The 5,427-nt window shown below is 33.8% G+C and overlaps 1 long non-coding RNA gene across 2 annotated transcripts; it reads right to left on the bottom strand.

The window, feature by feature from the left end:
• Window positions 1–678: 678 nt before the first annotated feature.
• On the bottom strand, window positions 679–4,951 carry LOC125246208. Of its 2 annotated transcripts, XR_007179767.1 has the most exons (8): window positions 4,796–4,951; window positions 4,294–4,360; window positions 3,892–3,971; window positions 3,725–3,782; window positions 3,561–3,602; window positions 3,224–3,299; window positions 1,185–1,253; window positions 679–891 (listed from the first exon to the last, which is right to left on the bottom strand). It is a non-coding gene; the product is annotated as an uncharacterized LOC125246208 (long non-coding RNA). The 2 variants fall into 2 exon arrangements; XR_007179768.1 differs by lacking the exon at window positions 4,294–4,360 and having other exon boundaries at window positions 4,796–4,834.
• Between the last annotated feature and the right edge of the window lie 476 nt (window positions 4,952–5,427).

Genomic DNA, 5,427 nt, shown 5'->3' with positions numbered 1-5,427 from the left:
TCATTGCAGGTGCACTAAACCTATTCTACAAATCACAAATTAAGAAATTCATAAGCTCAATTTTTTTGTAGATCAGTAAAACTTTGGCCAATCATGCACATTTCTTTGTGTATGATTTTGTGAATCACCTACACTGTTTGGCTATTCTCATGTGGTAACATTAAAGAAATATTAAGTGCTAGCTAAAAACAAACAAACAAACAAAAAACAGTTTGTAATAAAAAAAAAAATCATACATAAAAGAGACTTGTATCCCTTTAATATAGACTAAAATACTGAATGTCAAATAGTAGCATTTATAATAAATATTTAGCTACTGTTTATTTCTTGCCAAAACCATACTTCTACAGTGCATGTAATTTCGGGGTGGTGCAGTGTTGATTACTGATTGATTAATAATGACAAGATCAGATTGTCAGATTGTATATCTTTACATTTTGAATATATTTGTTAAAATTTGAATTCATGTTAATAAAAAGATACTGCAAAGTGTGACATATCAGGACTGTTACAGTGTCTGAAGAACACGGCTTAAATGTGAGCATATGAATTTCTTAATTTGTGAAATAGGATTTGTGCACCTCCAATGAAGAATTTGAAAAGGTGTAACAGCTGTTTTTGTAACTGGAGAAAAAAGTTTGCAACTTTTAAAAATCCTTTCAAATTTTTAAATAAAAAAATAAATAAATAATTTACTGATGTATGACTATTCTTTAAAATTAGAAATCCCACTGTCACAGGTGCTCAGTTTTGCTATAATAATACCCTCACAGAACATGGTAGTAATCAGCCATCCATTTAAAAGCAGAGGTCTTTGTGGTGTACTGTTGGTACATCTGTCCAGGCCAACATCTGATGTCCTGATGCCTTCAACTGGGGATCCCTGAGATCCTGCAATAGAAATAGTACAGATCAAAATCATACATCATACATACCCATTACAAAGTATCTCATCTGGTAACACAAATTATCATTCCAGGTTTAGTTTAAGTTTAGCTCAATATACAATATTTGTGGCATGATAATGCCCAAAAGAAATTATTTCAATTCACCCCTCTGAATATTCCTCTAACGTGGCATTTTGTGAGAAGACCAATGACCTTGTCACGTCTTCTTTTACATTGTAATTTTTATATAAAAGAAATAATTAATGCAAAATATGAAACATCCATGCATTTACAAACCTCATTTGGATAAATACAATGGTGGAAAACTTGAATCAGTGTTACACAGGAAAGCCTGTCAGTGATGTGCTGTAAAGTAAAAGGAAAGACATGAATAACACTGTAAAACTGTGTTTTCATAGTGGGTCCTTTTATAATAAAGTCATTATATTATGTTTTTAAAAGACCTTGTTAATTTTGTTTAATAATATGAACAATATTAATAGTAGTAATAGTAGTAGTATATATAAGTGCTAGAAAAATTTCACCATGAGCTGTTTGCATGTAAATGAACATAATGGGAACAGAAAGTAAAAAACAGCTCCATCTGAAACGTTTCAATCAAATCAAAGCAGTACAAGCTCCTGTTCTAAAATTATAGTGCACATGACACACAAATGAGAGGTACAGTCTCTCCCCAATCTTACAAAATAACAACCATCCTGACAAACACATGTTGTATGAAGACTAGAGTTGGAATAAAACACCCCTCCTAATCCTCACATATCATATAAAGTATTTCCCCTCCTCAAGTCCATATTGTCCTTTCATCTTCAGGAAGCCATCTTTCAGCCTCCATGCAGTGGTTGGGTAAAGCTACATTAGGTTAGGACAGCCTTAAGAAGTTATTTCATGTGACTCATAGAAGTTATGTCAGTTATGTCATATGGGTAGGGATAGGTATCGTTATAGGTCTAACGGTATTGCTACTGTTAATTATTGATCGGGTACTTCAACGGTATTCTTATCGGTTCTTTTTATTATATACAAATTAAGAACATAATTAACATTGCTTTATAGATGAAATCAACTGAAGATAAAAGACATTAAATCTCTCAAGATCTCAGCAGAGGAGGATTAAACAACTCTAAACAACAACTAACACCGTGTCTACACCAGACATGACTTTTTTTGTGTCGCGCCTCAACAGCTAAAAGCTGACCGACTGTTGCAAAGCACTTGGTCTACGTCAAAAATAGAACGGGAAACCAGTTTACTGTCAGGAATTTGTTGTGTTGCGTCACTCCTCATCCAGTGTAGACAAAATCACAGATTATAACGGGTTCTATTATTAAACATGCTGAGAAGATGTTACTGTTTATGTGATTACAGATATCCCGTGCATCACAGCACATATGAGCTTTGAAGCAGTCTGTCTCAATCGAGATGTGTTATAGGCTGCCTACAATATGCGCGGCAATATCCATCGGCAACTGTAACAGATTTTAGATTTTTGAATTTCATCTTGGGATTTCAAACAGAAACAAGATTTTCTTACCCCCCCCCAGAAAACAAGAAATATTTTATGTAATTTTAATTATCTAGAAAAAGCCTTTTGATTTAACAATTTCTAGATATTTGGAATATAAACAATACGAAAATATTAAATAAGAAAATCATTTTTTGTAGTGCAGGACATTTTTAAATATATCTCCGATTGTGTTTGTCTAAAAGAAGAAAGTCATATACATCTAGGATGGCTTGAGGGTGAGTAAATCATGGGATAATTTTCATTTTTGGGTGAACTAACCCTTTAAGGTCTTTTTTTTATCTTTGGTTGATTTCATCTAAGGCTGTGGCTGGAAGTTTTTCTCTTTTTCTGTTCTTGTTTCTTTCCTTCAGTAATTCTGCTCGTTAACAGCAGGACTGGTTTACGTCACGTGACCAGCATTGATAATGACACAAGAGTGGGTAACTTCTGTCCACCTCGTCTATAGGCAAAGACTAAAATAGAGAAATTTCATATGAATTAATATTGATTCTGGAATAAAAATGTTTTTTTTTTAAAATCATAAACAAATTGCGATAGGTGAATCAATTTTTTTTCCCCAGCCCTAACATCTATATAGCAATAATGAATAGTGCGTGTAATTTCTCCAGTACCGACGGCAGAACCAATATTGTTCAAGCTTATCGATACTCTGGTCTTTCATAATTTAGCCCCGAGGCCTGTTTAATACCAGGTTTCGGTACCCATCCCTACATATGGGTGAGTTCATAAGGATGAAAGCTTGAGTCAGTCTCTTGATTTGTGACTGTGCAGCTATTGTGAAACTCACCATCTTCATGTATCAAGTGTGAATGGCATCTTGTCCTGAAGAATCACAGCTCCAAACGCTAGAGATTACATCTCATCTGGTAACAAGAGCATAGTACAGCCATAACTGTAAGAACTCTAATGATATCTTTACCCCCTGATATTGCATTGATGATATAAATTCAAACACATTAGAGGCTAAGAGTATGAGCAATGAGTAAGCTGCCCAGATTTCTGTCGAAAATAACTTACTTGCCTAAAGTTGTCGACCCCCTGGACCACAATCAGCATTTATAAGTAAAAAGTATTTAAGAATTTATCATTAAAAAATGCATGCACGTATACAAATAAATAAATACCTTTGAGTGGAACAGTATGGCGTCTGTCACTGGCAAACATAACTACAAATAGACAGAGAAATACAATAAAATAGGTTAATGACCATGATATCCTGTTATCATAATAGCTAAATAAATGATTATAACTACAAGCATTATAACATTATACTTGTCACGTATGTTACCTCTTTTAGCTGATTATTTAGCCTACAGGCCTTTCAAGAACAACCTCACTGAAACAACCTGTGGTTAATGATTTTAAAATGTGAGACTTCTTTCAGAGACATGTAAAAATCTTACAGACCCACAACTTTTCAACAGTAGTGTAGTGAATGATTGAGGTTTTGCTTACAATAGTCATCTGGTTCATGGCCTTTGACAGGAGGTCGCTCAGCTCTGCTGGGGTGCAGGAGGCCATCCTCATGGAAGGATCTAGGAACATAACATTCAATTTGTCACAGAGCCAACCACATTTATTACAGGTTTATTACAAGGAACCAAGCTAGAGCAGAGGTGGGAAGAATAATATACATAATATTAAAAAATAATTTCTTAAGTTAACAGAATTTATATTTTTAGTATTAGAATTCACTATTGTACATACAGTGTCACTTACGTTTGGATGTCAAAGCCTTCTTAACTAATGCATTAAAAATAATTTTACAAAAGAAAACTGCAGATGCATGGTGATATAGGTAAGATATATTGTGAAATAAATGCATTTTAAAGTATTTAATGAGCTTTCTCAGTTCACCTGTTTCCTCCAGAAATGCTGCAAACTTTGGAATTTACCCTTTGTTGGAGGGGGTTTTCTGTCGTCCCTGAAATTACAGAACAATTTTTATCAATATTTGTTTACCATTAGAGATCAAACCGTGTTATTTCAGCTAATATTCGCGCTCATGTAAGTGACGTCACCGATTAACGGTACAGCCAGCGCATACTTTTAGGTTAAAGAAATAAGTAAGTTTACCATCATTCATTGATAATATGCCAAAAAAACGTTAACAAAGCTATCAAAACGTCTCATCTACACATAAAGATGAGATTAAAAGCCCAAACTTTCATTAAACAAGGGCTCAAAATATAGTTAGCCAACCGCTTCTGAAAACGGTTGAGATGCTAACGGACTTTTTCAAAGACACTAAATCATTTCTTTTAAGTAAATATTCAACAGAAGTGTGTCAGTTACACTTAAGAAAAGTGTCAGGAACAGTTTTATATATTATGTGTGTGATTTTGTGGACTAAACTTACCTAAAATCAGTGAAAACAACAGCGAGACGGAGGCTTGCTGCTTGACGTTTCCCCGTTTCCATGGCAACTCAGATCCGCTACAGCATTATGAAAGCGATTCGAACGTTCAACGCGCACGCGCATTAAAACACGTCACAGTCATGCAGCATTTACAAACATAAACATATAGAATTATAACATTACATACAATTATTAAATCATAAATTTAAAATGCATTTTGTAGTTCTATCGACCCATTGTGCAAAATGAGAAAGTGAAACTTTAAAAGAACTTCTTTATATTTTTGGAAAACGTGCTTGGAGTATTTTTATACCAACACTTTACTTTTGTTATATATAAAGCCAGTTTTTTGTGCTTTTCAGATTTCCCTTTAACTGTAAAAAAATAAATAAAATAAATGTACAATATATTCGATTTTTTCATGTCCACTACAATGGGCACCAGGACAGAAGCAACAACAACAACAACAACAAAACATATTTTAACCATACAGTATTATGAGCTAGAGTTCAAACACAGTATGTGAACTAGCGTTGAAGATTTTGAACTTAACACATATACTGAAACAATGAGCAATGGCAATCAGAATGAGAAAATGTAAGATAGGATGGAGTCTCAAAAAACATTTTGAT

This window comes from Megalobrama amblycephala, linkage group LG14 (assembly GCF_018812025.1).
Source record: "Megalobrama amblycephala isolate DHTTF-2021 linkage group LG14, ASM1881202v1, whole genome shotgun sequence".
Lineage (NCBI taxonomy): Eukaryota > Metazoa > Chordata > Actinopteri > Cypriniformes > Xenocyprididae > Megalobrama > Megalobrama amblycephala.
The sequence above is the reverse complement of the archived record's forward strand: the minus strand, read 5'-3'. Positions and strand labels throughout refer to the sequence as shown.